Source organism: Leptonychotes weddellii, chromosome 4 (genome assembly GCF_054177405.1).
Source record: "Leptonychotes weddellii isolate Sample4059 chromosome 4, ASM5417740v2, whole genome shotgun sequence".
NCBI classification, from domain to species: Eukaryota; Metazoa; Chordata; class Mammalia; order Carnivora; family Phocidae; genus Leptonychotes; species Leptonychotes weddellii.
Window position 1 is genome coordinate 68,937,361 of NC_138372.1, and position 10,665 is coordinate 68,948,025.

General features: G+C 42.3%; 1 pseudogene; it reads right to left on the bottom strand.

Annotated features, from left to right (window-relative positions):
• Positions 1–6,800: 6,800 nt before the first annotated feature.
• LOC102750463 (palmitoyltransferase ZDHHC6-like) lies at positions 6,801–8,189 on the bottom strand (annotated as a pseudogene).
• Between the last annotated feature and the right edge of the window lie 2,476 nt (positions 8,190–10,665).

Sequence of the window (10,665 nt, forward strand, 5' to 3'; positions counted from 1 at the left end):
AGACCTTCTGCCACCAATTCCAAGTAATTTGTGCCCCCCCCACCACCATTTTTATGCTTTTTCATCATAGAGATTTTTAACATAAAATCAGAGGAAGGTAACACTTTATTTTTATTTTTTTAAAGATTTTATTTAGTTATTTGAGAGCTTGTCTGGAGAGAGAGAGTGAGCAAGAGAGAGCGTGAGCGGGGATAGGAACAGAGGGAAAGGGAGAAGCAGACTCTCCTGCTGAGCAGGGAGCCCTACGCAGGGCTTGATTCCAGGACCCTGGGATCATGACCTGAACTGAAGGCAGACACTTTACCAACTGAGCCACCCAGGTGCCCTGGAAAATAACATTTTAAAGTGCAACATCAGGATGACCACCCACACAAGCAGAAGTTTTGCTATTGGATCTTTCCTTCGTGGCTTTTGTTCGGTTTTGTTTCTACCTGTGAGAGATAAGAACAGGTGGAACAGGAGACATAAAACAGGAGTGCATAAAGATAATCTGAGATCCTCTGTTTCCAACATGTATAAAAATAGCGACCACATAACTGCTTGCTATATAAAACAAAGGAACAAGTAATATCTGAGCCTGACTGACTGAAAATACACCATGTTTCTGTAGTTGAATGTCAGGCTCATAAAAATATAAAGCAAGAGGAAAAAAAATACCTGCCTATTGCCACCAGAAACATGCTGTCCTGTATGATAGTCACTAGCCACATGTGGCTACTAAGTTCTTGAAATGTGGCTAGTTTTAATTGAGATGTTCTGTAGGTATAAAATACACACTGGATTTCAAAGAATTAGTTAAAAACAATAGAATATATCAATATTTTTATATGGATTACATGGTAAAAGGATAGGACTTTGGGTTAAATAATATCATCAAAATCAATTTTATTACTTTCTTTTTATTTTTTAAAAATGTGTATACTAGAAAACATGAAATTACCTGTGTAGCTTGCATTATATTTCTACTTGGTACCACTGCTCTAAATTAAAGTCTCAACTTTGTCTTTACCCGATCCTTAAGTCTCCAGGACCTTAGAAACATACATATATATTAGTTTACAATATAAAATTAGTATATAATATAAAAATATAAATGTATTAATATATAAAGTGACCACATTCATATCTGGAAATAAGTACATTTATTATGTACCTACTAAGAGTACAAAGATTAATAACACAGGGTTCTTGTCCTTAAGAACAAGTGAACTAAGATTCATTGAGTCCTGCTATGAGCCAGGCCCTGGGCAACCTTGCAAACAAGATATTATAATTTCCACTACACAGCTTGACTCCAGCTTCACAGCCTTCTCTATCTGGGGGCCAGAAAGTTTCTTCAAACTGAGATGAGCGTAGGTACCATGGTCTTCTCTACACCCTTAGTCATAAATACCCTTCTTCCAGCTCTAGCCTGTATGTCTTAGTCCATTTGGGCTACTATAACAAAATCCCATAGACTGAGTAGCTTCTACACAACGTTTATTTCTCATAGTTCTGGAGGCTGGAAAACTTAAGATCTGGTGCCAGCATGGTTGGGTTCTAGTGAGGGTCCCCTTCTGGGTTGCAGACTGCTGACTTCTTGCTGCGTCCACACATGGTGGAAGGGGCAGGAAGCTCTGTGGGATCTCTTTTATAAGGGCACTATTCCTATGTATGAGGGCTCCCAGCTCATGGCTTAATCACCTTCCAAAGGCCCCACCTCCTAATACCATCACATTGGGGGTTAGGATTTCAACATATCAGTTTGGCCAGGGTGTATGGGGGGGGGAGGGGGATATACAAACATTCAGACTATATAGCACTGTGTAACTTTCCTAAAGAGACCAAATAAATGGGTGGGTGAATGTGTGCTTTCTCTCTCTCTCTCTCTCTTTTTTTTTTTATTAGAGATCGGGAAGGACAGAGGGAGAGGGAGAGAGAGAATCTTAAGCAGGCTCCATGCCCAGCACAGAGCCTGACGCTGGGCTCCATCTGATGACCCTGAGATCATGACCTGAGCTGAAATCAAGAGTCAGATGCTTAACCCACTGAGCCACCTAGGGGCCCTGGATGTGTGCTTTCTATATTGTATGTTCCAGGGACAAGACCTTTCTTTACCTTTAAATTTGTGAACCTTTGGGATCCCATTAGATAATTAACTGCAAGAAGGTAATAATGATAATAGTGACCATCCTAGAAAAGCAAAGAAACTTCATTTCTCAAAATGATTTACTTCTCAGGCATCTTGGCTTCTCACCACATGGCATCACCAGAGGTTACTTATTTTTCTTGAAGACCAAAGCAGTCGTTCTTTTAGAGCTAATTCATTTGATAAGTTCTGTTGTTTGTCGAGTAACATGTTTCCATTGTAACCATTTGATTTCCAAATGGCAGCTCACGCTTTACATGCCCCAAACTGAATTCCAGATACGCCGTGCCTCCCCACCTGTCCCCTTAAACTACTGTCAGTCGCAGAAAATGACCGCTCCATTCTTCCCGGTAACCAGGCTAAAAACCATGGAGTCAGCCTTCACCCCCTGTGTCTTTCACACCCACCTCTACTCTGGCAGCCCTGGCAGCTTTACCCTCGAAAAAGCATATAGGCTACAATCCAAGCATTCTCACCACCAAATGCCAATTCCCTTGGTCCCACCCAGCACGGGGCCTCCCTTCAATTATGCCGAAGGCAGCCCCACTTCATCCCCCTTCAGTGTATTCTCCACGTAGGAGCCAGAGTTACCTTAACACAACTTAGATCATATCTCCGCTACACAAAGCCATCTGAGAGCAACCATGGGCAGATCCTCTTCAGTGGCCTCTAAAGCCCCACGCTCACGGATTCTAGCCATTTTTGGACTTCTTGCTATTTCTCAAAAGCAGAGGTAGTCCCCGACTCCAGGGCCTCCCCACAAAATGCTCTTCCTCTGCCATCCACCTGGCGCGCCTCACACCCGCTTCCACCCTCTCCTCAGCTGCCTCCTCTCTAGGGAGGACTTCCTGGCCCAGTGTATTTCCCACTTGCAGTCGTCCTGCACAGATACTCCCTTGCCCTGTTCTGTGTTACTTCATGACCCCTTTTGCCAGCTAACATATTATGCCTTCTACGCATTGTGTGTCTCCCCCACAAAGAATTTAAACTCCACAAATGTGGGGATGCTGTTTTATTCATTACTATCTTCCCAGTGCTTAGAACAGAGCCTGCCACAAAATAGATGTTCAATAAATATGTTAGATGATTGAATGGCATTTTCACGAGGAGGAAAATGAGGCCCGGAGAAGCTCTGTTTTAGCCCAAGGTCACAGGACTAGTGTGTGCAAGGGTCGGGCCCGGGACTCAGCCAGGCTCCTTCCACGCTCTCTGTCTGGGTCAGGAGGTAAGGTGGTGGCTGCCCTGTGGGAGAGGCACACACCAAGGTTCAAATGTGAATCTTGCTGGAAGCACTGAGCTGCAACAGAAACAACTATTTGGGCAGCATTTTTGACAATCTCTGAGATTAAGGAAAGTCATTTGAAGGCATATGCTGAAGCTTTCCAGTTTTAAGACTGGCTTTAACTACTTTTCTTTCAGCTGTAGCTTTCTGGGGTAATGAATGTACCATATGTCGCCATCTCCAGGTTCTCATACAAATTAGGGAACTAAAAAATGCCAGATGATTGAAACAGACTTCTGCTTGTTTCCATGGGAAATCAACCTCTGCGAAACCTTAGGAAATGGGAGGGAGAGTGTGGTTCATTTCGAGGTGTTCATTCTCTGGTGTGTGGCTACCCTCTGCCTGCAGCCCAGGCTCCAGCCCCCCGGGCTGTTAAAAATTTTGGACAGGCCAGACACTGTCCTAGGCTCCTGCTGTGCTAGTGGTCGAGTGAAACCAAGGTCAGCATGTCTTGTCTGAGTGTCCTTTGAGCGTCCGCCACCAGGGTCTGGCGCTATACTCCAGGCCCTCGAGTGTCAGGGCCTGGCCAACCATGCTACAGAAGGCACCTACTAATGACACACAGACACTTGATAATGCAGGTCCCCAAGCCTCAACCTCCCAGGGCGGTTTCAGCACGTTTCGAGCCCTCTAGCGAGTCTTCTGGCAGTCAGAGGGATGCACCATCAAGGATTCTTCTGGAAGAGTCACTGTTTGCTACTTGTAAGTAGATGGAGCTAATTCAGGGGCGTGGGGGGAGCATTCTGGAAACATAGCCAAGTATGCCCTGGGAGGCTGTGAGGATGACTTGTTCCCACCTGCCCCAGAATTAGCACCAATTTGCCTAAATGAAAGAATGCCGAGAGAAAAGGCTGCAAAAGATTTCAATGTTGTCTTGCCAGTGGTAATCTCTAGCTTGTCTGGGGGAAATTGGTTCAGGAGCATACTCTAGACTAAGTTGAGAGGGAAAAGATAACCTTTCTCTGCTTTCCTCACCCAGAGTGTAAGTCGGGCATGCCAGGGTAAAGCCCAAAGCTGGTGTGAAGGCTGTAACAGAGAATGGAGAGTTTAAATTTGGATTCAGACAGCCCTGAGTTCTCCTGCTTCTTCTCTAACTTACAAGCTGGGAGGCCTCCAGGAACTCACAGGCACAGTTTGAGTCTCTGTGAGGTGGGATGATCATACCTCCCCCTCCGCCCCAGGGAGGTTATGAGGATGAAATCAACTAACTCAAGTCAAAGCACTCATATGACGTCTGGTAGGCAAGAGGTATGCAGTGCCTTGGGCCTTCTCTTTTCTTTCCCTCTGTTGCCATGTTTTCCTGCCAAAATTAGAAACAGATACCTTGGTGAGCAACAAATAGATAGTGGCCTCTCTCTTGCCATAACCACTGTCACCAGCATCAGCAGCTTGATTCTTCTCAGAAGTGCTACTAGGATGTAGACAGCACAGAGGACTCCAAATCTTCACAAAGAACATACCCACTGACTTATAACTCATCAGCCAGGCTGGGCTGTCTTGCCTAAGTGGAATGTTTCTCAGAGAAGCTAAGTGGGGAGGGACACTTACGTTGCCTTCACCAAAATAAGCCACTGGTAGGACCCCATGGAATTAAGACCATAGATCATAATGCATTTCAAATGCCTTGCCCTAGGCTAGTCAAAATCTTTTGACTCTTCTTTCTTTAAATGACTCACAGGCATGGTTCCTTAGCATGGGGCCAACCTAACGGGTTCTGCGAAAGCCAGAGTACAGGAAGCAGTGTTATCATTTTGTGGTCCTGGGGAGGCTTTTAGTACATCAATCTTTCCATTACAGCTATGATACCCAAAGTCATGCTCTGGTGACATGCTCTATTTCTGTAGATTCATGTAATAGCAGCTTAATACTGGATTTTTGTTTCTACCCAACCCAGTTCTGACACCGACTATCTAGAGTTGGCGCAGACTCTACAAGTCCAGGGCGAAGCCCTCCACACAACTGCCCTCCCTTCAGATGGTAGTTACAAGTTTCAGGGAGTCCCCAGGCCACCCAAACTTCTGCCCAACTGGCTACAAATATGGCAGTTCCATAACTTTTTCAGGTTTGATAATTCACTAGAATGACTCATAGAACTCAAGAAAATGCTATACTTATGACTACAATTGTATTTGAAAGGATACAACTCAAGAAGAGCCAAATGAGGAGAGCCTAGGACAGAACTCAGCTTCTGTACCCTCTCCCCACAAAGTGAGAGAGAATTCACCAACTGGGAAGCTCCAATGAGCCTTGAGGTCAGAGTTTTTATTGGGGTTTCATTATGAAGACATGATTGATCTCAATCTCTCCCCTCCCCAACTCCCAGTCCCTGCAACTTTCCCTGACCCCAGGTCAGGCTGGGCCAAAATTCCAACACTCTAATCACATGGCTGGCCTTTCTGATGTCCAGCCTCCATCCTGAAGCTATCTAAAGGCCCACATGAGTCATCTCATTAGCTTAACAAAGATATTTCTATCATTCGGGAAATTCCAAGGGTTTTAGGAGCTCTGTATCAGGAAGGGGGGCAGCAAAGACCAAATATATTCTTTATTATATCATAGTCTCTTATTATTATTTACAAAACATAAGGGCTTTGAGTTTAAGCTTTTTCCTTTGGGCAGTGGGGAATCACTTAAAGCAAGTGATTTATTGAGCAGCTACTATGGGCCATTCAAAATATACATGCTGAGAGCTATACTTTTGGAAGATAATTTAGATGATTGCATGGAGGGTGGTCTGCATGAAGTGAAGACAGGAGACTAGGAAGGAGGCGGTAGCCCAGTGTAGCCATAAAGCAATGAGAGCTAACCTAGGGGAGCACAAGTGGAAATAGAAAATTTTGGAGGCATTTGAGAGAGCATGAAGGAAGCATTGAAGGAAGATTTCAACTTACCACCTTTTTTTTGTTTTTGTTTTTACAGAACATCCATTGATCTTTATTTGATTTGATAAAAATCCGCATTATTAAAAGACAGGTAATAATTTAAGTTTATATTGAATCTAACATATTAAGTTCTGTAGTATTTAGAATATTACATAAGAAATGTCAGCTGGGGAAACAGGGTAAAAGCATCACTATATCTGCAGGTGTGGTCCATAGTGTGCAACACATAAAAATAATCCTAGAGACAATGCAACTGACTTACTTTGGTAAAGTGTTTTTCCTTTTGGGGAGAGGAAGGGTGGCAAAGAGGGGCAGGAATTCAAAGGCATAAGCAGAATGGCTTCTCCCATTTCAAAATGGTAATAAAAATATTTAGATCATGGCACTAGGGCACCTTTGAGGAAAAAAACACACCTTGATCAGAATAGGCTCATTGCATAATTTTTTAGTAATATGTACAATTTTCAAGTAATGGAGAGGACTTAAGGAATATTTACTTTAACTGTGGCTATCTATTTTTCTTCTTGCCCTCTGGGGCTTGATCTATTTCAGAATTACATGGATACATCTCCACACAGTTTCTAGAAAACCAGACTCTTATTCTTGAAACACCTTCTATTAAAGGAATCATCAAGAATTTTACCTCTATACAATCAGTATCATAACCGTCTCATGGCTGAAATGAACTCCCTTTTCTATAGCTTTATTCGAAGCTCTTCAGTGCAGGGGCTCGTGAAGAAGGTTTTCATTCCTTTTGATTCCTTTATTCAAAAGACAGCAGGTACCACTATAATCTTCTATTGCTTTATACTGAATGCTTTTTTTTTTTTTTCCTGAGAGAGAGAGAGTGAGAAAGTGTCCATGGTGGGGAGGAGGGGAGGAGAAAGAATCTTAATCAGTCTCCACACCCTATGCAGAGCCTGACCTGGGGTTCAATCTCATGACCCTGAGATCATGACCTGAGTGGAAATCAAGAGTCTGATGCTTAACTGACTGAGCCACCCAGATGCCCCCTCCCCGACTTTTTTAGAGGCAGGGAGGGACGGAGGGAAGGGGAGAGAGGAAATCTTAAGCAGGCTGCACGTCCAGTGTGGAGTTGATCTGGGGCTGAATTTCACAACCCTGACATCATGACCTGAGTGGAAATCAAGAGTGGGATGCTTAACTGACTGAGCCACCCAGGCGCCCCCACTTTTGACTCTTTTATCTGTTTTTTGTCTCAATTGTTCTACTGTTAAGTTCTACTGGTGACAGCCTTCTCTAATTGGCCACTCTAGCCCATCTCCTTCAGGAACCCTGACCATGTAAATACCTGTTTAAAATTCCTCCATCTACTTCCCATAATCATAAGGTAAAACAAGGACCTCATCTACTTGGTAATACTGAATTCGATCCTTAACCTTTTCTTCAATCCATGATTCAATAGAAGTTTTGTTTGTGAGAATTATTTTCATCTGGTTACAAAATAACATCCCAACAGCTATGGTTGTTCCTAAAGCTAATCCCCAGGCAGACAAGGTGGCCCCAAATGCTGCTAACTCAAAGGGAATAATTGGAAGAGGATCTCTCCAAGCTGCGTTCATATCAATCTTTACCATATTTCACCCAAAGGAGAGCCAACTATAAAGCTGTGTAAACATAGTCATAACAAAAATGAAGGCAGCATGTATACACACGGGTGGTGCTCAAAGGAGAAACAGTGTGAAGGAAGCATGATTTTGGGAACCACAACAGTTGTTGATCCAGGGACAGTGATGGTTCATCTTCATCACACATCTGTTAGACCTTTTCCAGTGATGCAACGGTGGTGCCTCGTATGCTTGGCAGAATTCATTATCCTGAGAATTTTCTGGTTTCTACCCCAAAGGGACAAGGCCAGGACCAATAAACATAGCATTGAAGTAATTATAAAGAATTTTATAATTTATAACTTATCAACATGATTAAATAAAGTCACACTTCCTCCAGTGGTATGTAAAGGCCAGGACCACAACACGGAGTCAATCATGGCCATGGTAGAACATGTTGCTGTATCCCCAAGGGTCTGATGGGACCCCAGGGACACAGTCTCATTCTTAGAGATTTTCAGACTTGATAACCAAGCAGAACGTAGCCATTTTGGTGAGAAAGAATGAATGCCTTCCTACGTTTAGAAAATCATAGATCCCCTTTTTCTGTGCACACATTTCCATGTGCCACAAATCCATGTGTGTTCCTTCATTGTCATGCCTTCAAGTTATGGGATGTTAACACAGATTATGCCATTTTCACTGTTAACACATGCATAGCTCTTTATCTTGACCAGAAGACTCCAGTATCTTGGCTTGAAACTCAATCTCATCTGGTCCCTAGTGCCCACCCCTCAGCCATTGCATTTCCTGTTCCACCTGGAACAGGTTTTTCTCCTCATCAGATAACTCCGTCTGGGTACCTCAGTCCAGCACAAGCAGAAAGCAAGCCCTGGTTACAAGAAGGCAGAATGCAGGAACTGTCCCGGCCAATCTGGTCTCTCTACCAGTTCTCTCCCCCATTCAAAGTTTTGTCTCTGTTACAAACTACTACATGATGACTAGAGAAGACTAGTTGAAGAATTTAGCTACTTTCTAAAGAAATCCAAGTAATATTGATGAACTGGCTCCTTTGTGATTAACAGAGCTTTGTGTTCTAAACATTGAAAACTCAACTAGCAGAAAAGATCTTAATATTTCAGCTCTTGAGCAACCTTCAGCACCTCTGTCCTGATTTTTAAATGCCATATTTCCATTATTCTTCTGAACAAAAATGTTGACTCCTCTTGTCTTCCAATGGCTAAACTATTTCTGTTTTAAAATGAACATTGTCAGTTTTTACTTTTCAAACAGACTTTTGAAATGTGTTCTCTTTGGAGGGCAAGGTGCTCCCTTCCCCTGCAGATCACAAATTCACGAAGCCAGTGGGGGAATGTTGGGATGTACCCCTCTGGAAACCGGGTACAAAAAAGAACCTGTAACATTGATATGTTAAAACTGGCTACTTCTTCCTACATGCAGATTTCGGTAAACAATAAAAACAATATTTCAAAATTCTCAGTGTGTACTCTTTTTTCCATAACATTAACTAAGATACTGACTGAATCACTCATATTTGCAGAAGTTCTACAACATAATAGATATTTTACATAAGAATTTCTCAAAAAAATAATTTCATGGGTTTCAATTGGAGGGAGGAAGAGAGATAATGATTATTTTATGTATCATGGGTGATATGTTAAATTGAAATAGAAATGAAAGTATAAAAAATATATGCTGTATTCCTGCAATAAGCACTTACTATGTTTACTTTTTAAAAAAAAATTATATATCAAGCTGCAAGAGCTTGGCTTTTAAGAAACTGTCAACTGGCAGTTCTTCATGTTTATCAGTTTATTAATTTTTTTTTAAGTAAACTCCACACCCAGCATAGAGCCCAACTCGGGGCTTGAACTCATGACCCGAAGATCGAGACCTGAGCTGAGATCAAGAGTCAGATGCTGCTCAACTGACTGAGCCACCCAGGTACCCGTCAATTAATTCCTTTAAAAAACATGAAGGAAGGGGCGCCTGGGTGGCTCAGTTGGTTAAACAACTGCCTTCGGCTCAGGTCATGATCCTGGAGTCCCGGGATCGAGTCCCGCATCGGGCTCCCTGCTCGGCAGAGAGTCTGCTTCTCCCTCTGACCCTCCTCCCTCTCATGCTCTCTGTCTCTCATTCTCTCTGTCTCAAATAAATAAGTAAAATCTTTAAAAAACATGAAGGAAGTACTCCCCCTTGACATAATATCAAAATAATTAAGTCAACAAATAATTTTTGAACCTCAACTATGTGGGAAACAAACAAAAATGTAAAGTGTCAAAAAAGAGAAGATAAAATTAACTGTTGAATATTAATAAAAATTGACACTGCATATTTATGTGTATCGGGCAGTTCTAAGACACACGTATTAAATCACCTAATCCTCACAACACACTATAAAGTACTATAATTATCCCCATTTATCTACAGAGAAACTGAGGCTTAGAGAAGCCAAGCAACCTATTTAAGTTTTCACAGCTATGGAAGATAAAAAAAATGGTTAATTACTATAAGAGCTTTCAGAAAAGAAAGTGTTAGAAACACTTCATGGAGCTAGGATTTGGATAGGGTATTTAAAGACTGATGCACTTTGGAGGAGAGAACGGAAGGGAGAGAAATGAGAAAGGGGAGTCAAGATACATACAAAATCAAGGAGGTGGTAAAGAGCTGTGAAGCCACTGAAGGCACATGCAAATTTTTTTTTTTTTAAAAGATGGCTAGAATGGAAAGAGGAGGTTTTTATTTATTTATTTATTAAAGATTTATTTATTTATTTGAGAGAGC